Raw genomic sequence first — 13,707 nt, 5'->3', positions numbered from 1 at the left:
GTTAGCCTCTAGGCTAGGGGTTATAAAATCAAATGCCTTCAGGGGACATGTGGGACACATAAAATTGTAAAGCTTTACAAGGTATAAGGCAATAAGTGCTAAACTTATTGTGTTGACCAGTCCAATTCTTGCCCTGTTTCATTGCTTTTAAAGCTCCCTGCGGGCCAAAGAAAACAGCCCAGCAAAATATATCCTCCAGCTCTCTTGTCTCCGGGGGGCTAACAGTTTGAAAGTGAAGCTATCAATAGAGAATCACAGAAGATTCCTGTGCTAGTGAATATGAAGCTGGAAACACTGCTTTAGAAATATTAACTTGTTAAAAAAAAAGACAAGGATTTGGGTGGATAAAGATCTGTTACAAGGAATCAATTAACTTGACATTGATGTCCAAAAGAATGAAAAGAAAGTGAGGGTATGAAAATAGTTGTAAAGGAAGAGTATACAGAACCTGGTCAATTCTGAAACTGGAATAAAAATCCAGGAAAGTATAAAGAGAGAACAAACATGCTTTTGTCTGAGGGCCATAAAGGAATAATAGTGGTATGCTTATTGAATTGGGAAATCTAATTAATGCCTGGTTTTGGGGGATGAAATTGGTGGTGCTATTGGCTTGGTAAATTTAAGTGGACTCTAAAGAACTGTGAGGTTTTTAAATTGTTTATACTATAAATAATAGCACTAACATTCCAAAACAACAAATTATAAAAATGTTACCTATAGGAATTATGCACTTTTCTTAATGGTTGGCTGCCCCAGGAACATGTGAACATGAGTGAGCTCAAGAGATTAAGTTTGTGATCTTTTGGGGGAGGTTCTTAAGTGATGCAGGCAACAGAGCAGAAAAATACTGAAGTTGTATATAGTTTCAGGAGCAATTATTTTAAACAATTATAAATTATAAAATTTGAATATAATGTTTTTGAGAAAATTTTCCTATACCCAGAAAGTAAATCATATATTTTTAGGTAATCATGAAAGTATGCACATACAACTGATTACAAGTAAATCAAGAATTGCTTAAACTCCAGAGTTATTTGAAATCTGAGGATGGGTCCTAACATAATACCATCTTTCACCATATAATATAAAGCTGAGAGCTAGCATCAGAATCAAATTGGGATGTTTAATTGCTTTATTTAATGTATGTACTTACACAGCAATCATATTCTCCACAAAATGAAAGTTGGTAGCTTGTTAGTGAAAGAAGACAGAGTGAATAGCTACATACTTGTGATTCTACTTTAACAGAATTCTAGAAAATGCAAACTAATCTATAGTGTCAGATAGCAGATTAGTGGTTGCCCAGGGATGAAGGGAGGGGGAAGGGATTTTATTACCAAGAGATGATTTCTGCAGATGATATATATGCTCATTATCTTGCTTGTGGCAATGGTTTCACTGTGTATACATATATCAAAACTTGTCAAATTTTATTCTTTAGCCATGCACAGCTTATTGTACATCACCTATACCTCAATAAATCTGTTATATAGGGGCTGGCATTGTGGTGCAGTGGGTTAAGTTCCTGCCTGCAATGCCGGCACCCCATATGAGCACCAGTTCAAGTCCCAGCTGCTCTACTTCCCGTCTGGCTCCTTGCTAATGCACCTAGGAAAGCAGTGGAGGATGGCCCAAGTACTTGGGCCCCTGCACCCACGTAGGAGACCCAGAAGTAGTTACAGACTCCTAGATTTGGCTTTACCCAGCCCTGGCTGTTGGGACCATTTGGAAAGTAAACCAGCGGATGGAAGATCCTTTTCTCTCTCTTACCTTTTAAAATTCATAAAATACTTAAAATAAATCTTTTATAGAAAGTGACTAGCTTGGCTATAACATTGCCTCAATGTACTACTAGCTACAAAAATATAGAGTCTCCATCAAAAGTAAATTAGCACTGTGGTAGATACTGTGGTATGTAAGCCAGGTTACCAATTACAAATGAAGCATTCATTCTCCCAGTTGCTTGGAGTATTATCTAACTCACAGCTAAGTCCTTCCTAGAAACTGCCCTTAGCATACAAGAATTTCTTTGCCCAAGGTCACGTGGCCAGTTGAGGCTAGTTGGTAGGCTCAAATCTAATGACTGGTAGATTTGATCTATAATGGCCCATTCTACCTTGTCTCACCTAGGGATACTATAAATGATCATTCCACCTCCACATTGGACCAGCAAAGGTCCCTCTATTAACTGTATCTTCATACAGATCCCCTATTTGTCTAATTGTTATACCTTTATACTCTCTCAGCTATTCTTTTTTAAATTATTTATTTGACAGATAGAGTTAGTGAGAGTGAGAGTGAGAGTGAGAGAGAGAGAGAGAGAGAGAGAGAAAGGTCTTCCTTCTGTTGGTTCACCCCCCAAATGGCCACAACAGCCGGCGCTGCGCCGATCCAAAGCCAGGAGCCAGGTGCTTCTTCCTGGTCTCCCATGCGGGTGCAGTGGCCCAGGACTTGACCCATCCTCCTCTGCTCTCCAGGGCCACAGCAGAGAGCTGGACTGGAAGAGGAGCAACCAGGACTAGAACCCGGCACCCATATGGGATGGCGGCACTGCAGGCGCAGGATTAACCAAGTGAGCCATGGTGCCGGCCCCTCAGCTATTCTTCTTAAGAGCAGTCACCAATAAACCATCTGTAATCAAATCTCTTTCTCAGAGTATGTTTCTTGGGGAATTCTAAGACAAAAATTGAATATAATATGCTAAAGGAATTTGAATGAAGAAAACAGAAGTATATATCTTAAATATCTAAATAACATTATGACTATGTCAATATTTGTAGAGATTCATTGTATAAAATCACAGTTTTTTTGCTGCTGTTGATTTTTTTTTTATTTATTTTTTGACAGGCAGAGTGGACAGTGAGAGAGAGAGAGAGACAGAGAGAAAGGTCTTCCTTTTCTATTGGTTCACCCTCCAATGGCCGCTGCGGCTGGCACACCGCGGTCGGCGCAGAGCGCTGATCCGAAGCCAAGAACCAGGTGCTTCCCCTGGTCTGCCATGCGGGTGCAGGGCCCAAGCACTTGGGCCCTCCTCCACTGCACTCCCAGGTCACAGCAGATCCGGTGCCCCGACCGGGACTAGAACCCGGTGTGCTGGTGCCTTAGGTGGAGGATTAGCCTAGTGAGCCATGGCGCCGGCCATTGCTGTTGATTATTGAAGCTTCAGCTTGTTACTGGATTTTTGGTGAGAATATATAGGACACATTCTTTAAAGAAAACTGAACAAGGATATGGTGAACATCAGCATATGGTAACAGAATCTTTGTAGAATATCAACTATTGGGGATGCCGTCATGTCTTGGAAGAACAACTGTCATTCAACTTTTTGTACATTAAGGTGCAGTACTTTGTTATCAGTCTTACTAGATTCATCCACTGTGTCAAAAAATATGAAGACATGCCAATAACAATTATATTTTACTACCGTTTCTTTCAATAACTTAGGAAACTCTGGTCTCTTAATTTGAAAATGAATTAAGTGACATCATTAACATTATGGGATTAATGACACTGACTTCTTTGAGAGTGTCATTTTTACTTTCCTTTGGATGAGAAAATTATTTTCCATGAAATCTTCAATCATTTTTCACTACCTAGAGACATGAAACACACGTTTTAGCTCTGGAAGATCAAAGAAAGAAGAGAAAAATGTCCTCTACTGGAAGTTCATTCAAGACACTCGAATAGACATCTTCCATCTAATGATACACACTTGAAAACAAGGTCCTTTAACTACAATAATTATTTTCTCCTTCCACTAACTCTCATCTTTCCCTCAGGTGCTGGTTTAAAAAAATGTTTCATATATTTGATGTTCAAATGAAGAAATGTAAATGCAGCTCATTTCCAACACCTTCATATGATCCAAGCACCATGAACAGAGATTGAAAACCAAATGTGTTTAGGATTTTTAAATGTAGAATGACAATCTATGTATGTTAAAAGGAGTATAACCACTTTGTTTTACTTTTTAAGTTAATTTATCAAGCTTAAATCCATTTGCTTTCACCTTTTTACCCTTAAATATTATCTTATTAATAAACATTACTAATGTGAAATAAGTATTTTAAGTTCTGTCCACTGAGCTTCTTATTTAAATTTTTGTTATTCTATTTCATTTTATTTGAGAGGGAGTTCCTATCTGCTAGCTCTTTTCTCAAATGTCCAAAGCTGGACTCAATGTAGGTTTCTCAAAAGAGTGGTAGGGACTCAAGCATTTGAGACATCACCTGCAGCCTCCCAGGTTGCACATTAGTAGAAATCTGGTATCAAGAAAGGATCCAGGACTTGAAGCACACATTCCAATATGGTATGCTGGTGTCCCAAGTGGCAGCCCAACAAATGCCCACCCCCATTTGTAGTTTCTGATCTAAAGACTTAGACATCATGGGATGAAATGTCATCATGAACATCATTTAAAGCTACTTTATGGAAAACCATTTATGTTTAATATATTTTCAATCTTAACTTATGCCCTATGAGAATTTTTAGCAAATATCATTGATAGAAACATCCTTCATACATAAAATTCTTTGATGCAGAAAAAAAGTTGTACATGAAATATCTGATTTTATAGCCATAGATAAGATTAATAAAGTCAGTCTTCATAGTATGTATGTTTCTTGTGCATTTTCCTTATCTACAATTACAATTTCAAGAAGACACTGTCCAGACAATGGTTGTATGATGAAATAATTATAACTCTAAATTTATTATAATAATGATTGGTTATCCCTTTCATGATTGGTATTAGTCTCCAAAACCAAATAACTATGAAGCTGTACATAGAACAATGAAAACCTAAATGTTCCCCCATGTTGTGATCTATTTCTTGCTATAATCATAACTCTGAAAACAAATGGGACTTAAAGTAAATCCAGGGTATTGGGAAAAGCTTTCAATTAGCAATAATAGCGCCTCGGATAAACCTCATTGGCTACGATACTGCCACTGCGCAAAGCCAATCCTGTGCTTTTAAACTTAATCTACAACTTCCTTTGTGACCCTTGAAACATTACCATTAGAAAAGTTCTAGCTTTCCAAATGCCTCCGAATTTTAAAAATGTTTATTTATTTATAAGGTACAGAGAGGCAGAGAAATTTTCCATCTGCTGCTTTACTCCCCAAATGCCCACAACAGCAAAAGCTGGGACATGCCAAAGCCAGGAGTCTGGAATTCCACCAGGGTGCCCATGTGGGTGGCAGGATCTCAACTACTTGAGCCATCATCTACTGCCTCCTATGACATATATTAGCAGGAAGCTCTACTGGAAATAGAGTAGTTGGGACTTGAACAATGCATTCCAATGTGGAATGAGATATTCCAAGTGGTGGCTTAATCCACTAAGCTAAAATGTCTGCCCCTTAAAGCATCAGAATGGCAACTATTTTTTCTTTTTAAGAAAAACAGCAAAGCAAAATAAAAACCTTCACACAATCTTCAGTTCTATTTCTTCTGAGTAAAGGAAGGATTTTCACTGAGCTTCATATATGTCATGTTTCTGTGGTCGTCAACCTTAAAATACTTTAAGCTTTGCTCATGTCTCCATAAAATTTCCTTTTTCATATATTTCAAAAGCTTCGGTATCTGTTGTTCTGTCACCTAGTTCAGTCCTCTAGATCACTAGTCATTGTTAAGACTCTTCATGTCATCATCCACAAAGCAAAAGATTTTCACGTGGCAAAGAATTCTGATCCTCCCGTAACATTAACTAATGAGTAAAATTTGTCTTCATTCATCTTCAATGAGAATTAATTCATTTTTGCCTTGTGTAGGAATTTCCCTAGAATCTTTTTTTTTTTGATCTGCTACTACTTTAACTTTGAAAATGTTAGAACCAAGTAATAAAGATCTAACCAATACCATGCATGGAGTCTGCTAATCAAAGCAATTTATTGAAGCCTCCAGGAAGTTTATGGTCATAGAAAGGTAATCACACTCCTAATTTTTCCTTTGAAATTAAAAAGCAATAATGTGGGAAATTTGCAAAATATGCAGAACTAGGCACACAACTACTCTTAAATTAATATTTGAAAGACATTCTCAAATAGCTTCTTTATTGGTGGTAGAAAAATAAAAATTCAAGTTTTATGTTCTATTCAATAATTTGACTTAAGTAGGAGGTGTCCATGACCTTTAATTTCTAGTTCTACTTGTATCACTCATTGTAGTGAACTTCAATGGCAAACAATATCTAAGCCCCTTTAAAACTGTAAAGCAAAACTCCATCTTTCAAACAGTGGAGTACATGAAAACAACAAAGGTAAACCCCAGTAAACAACTGAACAATTGAGTCAATAAGGAACAAAAGACAGAACCACACAAAGTAACACAATGAACAAACAGGATAAGGCAAGATCAAGAAGTCAGGAGTTACAACAAAAGCACAAACAGCCTGGAGCGTGAACAATGCAATAGCAAAGTACAGTGGTCCTAGTTAGGGGGAATAAGGTGTCTCTTCCACTCTGTATCAGACCCCCTTGGAGCTTTACCCATTCTCTTGGGTCTTTGACAGACCAGTGTGCTCTGGCTTATGTCCAAAAACCATTAACTCCTTGTCTTAATCTGAAGGTTAACTTTGGAACATATAAAGCAGCTATTCCATATGTAAGACAAGCTGGAAGTACTTGCAAAAAGAAATTGATACCTTGATACCATGAGCAGCCCTTTAAAAAAGTAATAATAGCCACTGGAGTACACATGTCACAGCCCTTGCCCCTTGTTGAGAGGCATATGTTGTATGTTTTTCTTGAAGCTTTCCATGGATTCCCCCTTCAGTGGCAGCCAACTTCATTAAGTACGCTTTGCAGACCATTTTCTCTTCCCTCTTTCACAACGCCACTACCCTTCTTGAGACCACTGCCCAAATCAACTATCTGAGTTCCTTGTCTCAGGATTTGCTTATGGAAAAATCAAAACCAAGACACTACTGATCCAAGAATGTTCAATTTTATATCCAAAATCTAGCTTTAAGCATAAGTAATTTAATCTATTGATAGAGTTAAGAAAAAAAAAAACATTTAGCTGGACTGGAAAATCCATTCATACTTTCAAAGAATCAAGCACGTACTCTTGTTTCAATAGAGAGTGGTTATAATGGAATACACAAAAACCCATTAGAAGGAGAGAGTACTCAGTGACTTTTTCTATAATAATTAATGATATGGATTACAGAACATGAATTTAAGATACCCATAAATATTAATATGAATAATTAAATGAAATAATCTCAGAACAAAAAATAGTTATTACCGGAAGGTTGTATCTACTCAGAAACAGTTTTCATTTTGTTTTGTTTTTTTTTTTCATTATCTTAAGTAACTGAAATATAAATTTGGTGGAGTCATTTTGTTGTCATTATATCCTGTGGATTTTTCTGTTAGTTGTGAGAAAAGAATGTTTCCCTTTTGGAGACATTGGCTTAGATTAGAAAAATGCTTTATTATGTGTATTGCAAAGCTATTTATTTACCACAGCTAGAAAGAGACTCCCTCTTTGTCATACAGCTGCTTGTTTTTAAACAAATTTTGCTAAGAGACATAAACCAGATGGCCTTCTTCAAGGGTATACCATGAGCCATGATAGTCAGCTTATGGTAGTTTTAAGTAGCAGACAGCTGGGTACGGCAAGTCATGATGCATTGCAGAAACACGAGAGTGTGCTGAGCACAAAGAGACTCTCAAGTCAGTATATGGAATTGCCATTTAAGGTTTGTTTCAATATTCAATTTTTTTCAGGGGGCTTTAAATTTCTACATTATAAAATTATAGGTACTTTGATAAAATAAGGATATTCTGACACCGGATTAAATAGAAAACTTGTGGAGAAATGGATTCCAAATACATTTCCAAGTGGAACAACAAGCAGCAGATTGGGCTTTCTCACACACTTGTGTTCCAACAAAAATGTTCAGTTAGGAATGGGCATTGGGCCTACTGGTTAGAATACCAGTTAGGAAGCCCAGATCCCATACCACAAAACCTGGGTTCACTATGAGATCTCGTTCCTGACTCTAGTTTCCTGCTAGTGCAGATCTTGGGAGGTAGTGGTGATGTCTCAAGTAAATGGTTTCTTGTCAGTCACAGGGGAGACTTGGATTACTTTTCCAGCTGCTGGCTTTTGCTCAGCCCGGTCCCAATCACTGGGCATTTGGAAAGTGAACTGGCAGATGGGAGCTCTCTGTCTCTCAGGCTCTGTATCTCTGTATCTATAACTCTTTTACAAACATATTTTTAAAAATTGTAATGGTCAGTTCTATTGTGCATTAGTATTATACATCCACACCCTTGCTATGACTTCACAGTGAGCAGAGCATATTGCTTTGCCCCTTGACTTTGAAGACTAATGCGATGAGATATACTTGCATTGACTACCAAATGTGAATCATCATGTGTTGCTGCTTGCCTGTCTGAGAGCCTGGGAACTCTACCATGGGAGAATATGCCCTCACAACCTGGTCCCCAGAGATGCACCAATCAGACCTATTCAGCTAACCTACCATTCCAGAAGCTGAAGAAGAGTTGATTCTGAGTAGTCCTGTGTACATGGAGATAATTATCTATTGTTATTTTGGGCTGTATTTGCTATACGGAATTATGATGGCCATAGTTGATCAACACTGGCAGACTTTGGTAAAGTACAACGGACACCTACCCTGGAACATTTTTACATTACTGGGAAATAGTGGAAAAGGGATAAGAAAAAAAAATGAGAGTTGGCATCTACATGCTAATCAGGGTGCTACTATTTTATGGAAAGTACCCATAAGGATTATAGAATTATATCTGTCCTCAAAGTCCTTTAAAACAAAAGGCACAGAGTGAGTATCTTTAGTTTTCAAGTGGTAGGGTAAATTTTTGAATGTTAGAGAAAGACAAATGAAGGAAAGGAAAAAAATAAACAATTTCCAGATAAACTAAGCCTGTCTGAGAGCCTAGGAACTCTGCCATGGGAGAATATGCCCTTACAACCTGAAAAAATTTCACCTTTGATGAAAAAATACATTAGTTTAATTTTATTCAAATATTCAAATTACTCAAAGGCTGATAATTTTTTAAATTTCCATTTAAACTATCATTTTTATAAGGATCTAACGCTCATAGGAAACCACAAAGTATATTTAAGAACTTGTTGTTTCAAGCAGAAAGCTCTCAAAAATCACATCTTTGGCTTGCAACGGGCAATTTTCCCTTGAGGTAACTGACGTTTTCAAGAGAAATTTGAGACTGTCCATGGATAAACTAAAACTAATAAGAAAATAATTCTTGGGAAAATTGCCTCAGAGGCAAGAATTTGCAATTCTCAGTGTAAACTGATTTTTTTTCAAGTGTTAGAACTTCGTAATCGCAACAAATTTCCCCCCAGAATAGAAGTTAAAACAAGCAAGCAAGCAAAAACCTTCCACCAGAAATGTGCGTCGACTTTAGGGGCTAATAGGTATATTTTTCTCTGAGACACTATTTATATCTGACAGGTGATATAATTTGAAGAACATAACAAGGTCCCAGATATTGCTAGTTTCTTATCTAAAAGGCATCATTTGTCCTTATTAAAGCAAAATGATGGTAAGTATGTGGAGATTTACTTTACAGTAATATTTTTTGGATTAACTCTGATGGAAATGTAGTTCCTGTTAACTGAGGAGTTTCTTAACATGTTTTTGGTTTAATATTTATCTGTTTCTTTGAAAGGCAGAGTTACAGAGAGAAGGAAAGACAGAAAGAGAGATGGGAGGGGGGGTGAGAGGGAGGGGGGAGAGAGAGAGAGATTTCTTCCATCCTCTGGTTCATTCACCAAATGGCTGCAATTGTCAGCGCTGCACCAGGCTGAAGAGAAGAGCCAGAATTTTCATCATGGTGTCCTGTGTGGGTGGCAGGGTCCCAAGCTCTTGGACCACCTTCTGCTGCTTTTCCAGGTGCATTAGCAGGGAACTGGATTGGAAGTGAGTGGCTGGACTTGAACTGGTGCCCATATGGATGTCATGGCAGTTTAATCTGCTAAGCCACAGCATCAACCCTTGAAGAGTTTCTTAAGAAATTTATTCATTCCAATCTATTACAACTTTTGAGTGTGGTTTATCATGTACATTTAATGGCTCATCAATAAAAAATTAACATGTATTGAGAAGCTACCATGGAATCACATTGTATTTGGTTCAGTGGTGACAAAAGGCACATGACATAGTCTGTCTAGTAAACACAAAACTTCTATTGAACTAGAGAGATTTGTACATATCTGCATAGATAAGATTACATCAGAGAAATATATGAACAGAGTTATAAGAATCTAATAAATGGAATCATTAAAACCAGCAAGGATTCCAAGTGGTGATATTTGCATTGGGTCTTGAACAAGGAGTAGAATTTTGCTAAGGAACAAGTCAGAGATCCTCAAGTACTTCAAAAGATCCTTTACCACTTGGCTTGCCAAGCATCTTATTTTATCACAATACATTTCTTCTGATATTGAACGTGAAAACACCACCGTCTGAATTTTAAACATCTTTGTAGGCACTGTGGTTTAAGATACAAGAGTTCTTAAAAGTTTTTATGTGTATCCGCATTGCTGCAACTAAAATATAACATGTGGAAAAAATCCTTAATCCTTAAGCTTAAGAAATCCTATGCAAAATGCCTTGGAAGAAAGGGGTGAAGCAGATGAGAGTTCATAACTCAAGTAGAAATATAGGCTCTGGCATACATTTCTTGTTAAAATTATTTATTTTCTCTAAACCTCAATTTTTTCATAAGACTTTCCTGAAAATGCAATGATCTATGTAAGTGACTCCACGCCTGGCAAAGAGGTGCTGCTGAAAAGGAAGCCCTTTTATCTTATGCAAAGGCCGTCTTCCATGGCCAGGAAAGGTAAGGAATGTTCTCAAGTTTCAGTACATTTTCATAATTTTACCTTTAGGCGTAGATCCTTGTTTTATAGTATTTATTTGAGGGGTTAGGAAGCCAAAGCTACTGATCAACTTTCAATAATTTATAATTCAACTTCTGAAAAAAAAAAAAAAAAGGAAGCACTAGCTCCTGTAAGCAAGCAAGGAACTTGCAAGTACTTTAAAAAGTTCACGGAAAGGTGCAAGTAAAACAAAAGTGTCGGGCAAGTGTTTGGTCTAGCAGTTAAGACATTACTTAAGATGCTCACTTCCCATGTCAGAATGCCTGGCTTAGATTCCCAACTCGCTTCCAATTCCAAGTGTCAAGCTAATGCAGACGCTGGCAGGTAGGCAGTGATGGCTCAAAGGAGATCTGGGTTGCATTTCTAGCTTCTGGCTTTAGTCACGGCCCCGCCCTTGTCATTGCAGTCATTTGGGTAGTGAATCCATAAATGCTAGCTCTGAATGTCATTTTCTCTCTCTCTCTCTCTCTCTCTCTCTCTCTCTCTCTCTCAAAAAGAGGTAGGTTTAATTTGTTGCAAAAAATTTGGAAATTCATTTTTTTTCATAATACACATTTGTCAGGAATATTTTGAAGATCCCTTGTATAATGTGGCAGTACCTAGTAAACTACTTTAAAAGACAATTGGTATGTAAACTCTGTCCCTTCTCATCTTCTGCCATCTCCTTCTTGGAATGTAGAGGGGCAAGAGCTCCATCTTGCAACATGTGGATGAGGGTCCACCATATAATGATAGCTGGGTTGAAAGCAAGAATGAACAGAGCCACTGTAATCATGCCTTTGCTACTCCCAAGCTATTTCAGGAAAAAGAAATACACTTCTGTCTTATTTAAGGCATTGCTATGTTACTCTCAGCTAAAGCACATTAAAACTGGCAAAGTAGAGTTTTTGGGAAAATTACACTTAGCACAGTTTTGTTTTACAGTACTTTTTCTTTAAAAACTCAGCTACTCTAGGTAGAAGAGAAAAATTTAGATTTAGAGAAGGGATATGTGTAACCTGACAAAGCTAAGAATCAGACTAAGTAGTCAAATGGAGGTTTTATCTCCAAAATCAGGCCAGTCCTATAGATACAAAATGTGTTTCTATGTTAGAGTCCTTCTCCTTTGACAATAATAAATAAACAAGCTTATTTAGAATAACAAGTAAACATAGTCCCCTTTTACAGTGAAGAACTAAACTGGTCTGGCGAAGCATGGAAATGCATGTTTATAACCACCTTGGGAAACAAAAAGGTTCAATTACTTTGAGAAAAACATTCAGGATACTGATCTATGGTTAACTCTGAGATTATATGATTTTTATATTCAGTCAATTTCATATCCGAAGCAAGTTTTAAACAAACCTCTATCTGAACTTAAAGATTTATAAGAATCTGAGAATGTTGAAGATATAAGGCAGACAATCCCATACGAAATGGTGATCATAAAAAGCAAATCACTTGGCAACTCTTGAGTGTTTTGAATTACCAATAGGAACATGAAGAAGATAAGCTGATGGGCAGAGACAAACTTCTATTTTATGCACTTTTAATTTGAAATTTCACCAAGTAAGTATAACAGATCTCCATAACTTAATTCTTTCATCACCCACTTGCAACAAGAAATCAGAAGAAATTATAAGTAAACAAGGAAACAAATTCAGGGCTAGTATTCACTCTAAATGGTTTAATGTCCTGAAAGACTCATGTTTTAAATAGAGTTTCAGAAAATCACAATTATGGGATAAGGATACTGTTGTTGATAACTGGCTTGTTTTACTGAGACGGTTTGGTACTGTATACTCAATATGCTAAAATTAAACGGCTCCTAACACCAACTTTATGAGGTTAGTCTTTTATAGTTTAAAGCATTGCCTCTGGTGTTAAAACATTCATGTAATTGCCCTCAACAGTCAAATCATACAGTTCATTTTGGGCTGTTGGGTGGAAACAAAGGCTCCTCTATTTGGATCATAACTGCTCTCTCAGTGGTGTGCAAAGTGCAATGACTGGCCAGTGAGAGGTATTTACAATAGCTAGGGATTAGGTTAGATTGTAAAGGGTTTGGGCAAAAATGAAGATGCTTTAACAGAGCAGCATGAAACGGAAGGCAGGATTCCAAAGGAAGGAGTCTTAAACTGAAATATGAGTCAATTTAGAAATGGCAGAAAAAACAATATAGGGGATAAGCTTGATAAAAACACTATGGAAAATGAGAGTCTAGTAAAAGATTTGCCTTTCTCAAATTTTATGATTATTTATTTCTGGCATATGTGGCATGTTGACCTTGTGAAATTACAGTTTTCATTACTGTCTTTATCATTAAGTAATATTGATTATCCATGTGCATTATACCAGACATTATACAAGCAAACAAAATTGAGGTGTTTTGTGCCATCCAGGAACCATAAAATACTACCTGTCAATTAGACCAACATAAGGCAGCAGATAGCAAAGAAGATATTTATTTGGGGGAAAAAAACATGAAGGTTAAAAATAGATTTTTAAATAATTTCAGTGGTTAGGTGAATTTGTATATGTGTCTGTTTATAAGAATATATCCTCCCACATCTGTGATGATAAGTTCTCTTCAATTAGTTATTTAATAACAATTATTTTCAAAAAGGGAACTTTTGCTAAAAACAAAGAGAAGCCTTTTCCTGCATGGTGGTCTCAACAGTCAAAAGAGTAGGACATAAACAGAAAGCATCACATCTTTCCCTACATATTATCTCTCTCTACATAGTCCCCATTATTGAATATATAGTATTTCTTTCATCCAGACAGTAAAATAATGATTTTGGAATGAGATGTAAACTTTTCCA

The 13,707-nt window shown here is 36.9% G+C and overlaps 1 protein-coding gene and 1 pseudogene across 9 annotated transcripts in view; both read right to left on the bottom strand.

Moving 5' to 3' along the window:
• The window catches only part of DMD (dystrophin), a 2,142,101-nt gene that overhangs the window by 1,170,051 nt on the left and 958,343 nt on the right, over nucleotides 1–13,707 (bottom strand). The window lies entirely within an intron of this gene.
• LOC133753844 (U4 spliceosomal RNA) lies at nucleotides 4,835–4,962 on the bottom strand (annotated as a pseudogene).

Source organism: Lepus europaeus, chromosome X (genome assembly GCF_033115175.1).
Source record: "Lepus europaeus isolate LE1 chromosome X, mLepTim1.pri, whole genome shotgun sequence".
Classification (NCBI taxonomy): domain Eukaryota; kingdom Metazoa; phylum Chordata; class Mammalia; order Lagomorpha; family Leporidae; genus Lepus; species Lepus europaeus.
Note: the sequence above shows the minus strand (reverse complement) of the source record. Positions and strands in the feature narration are given on the sequence as shown.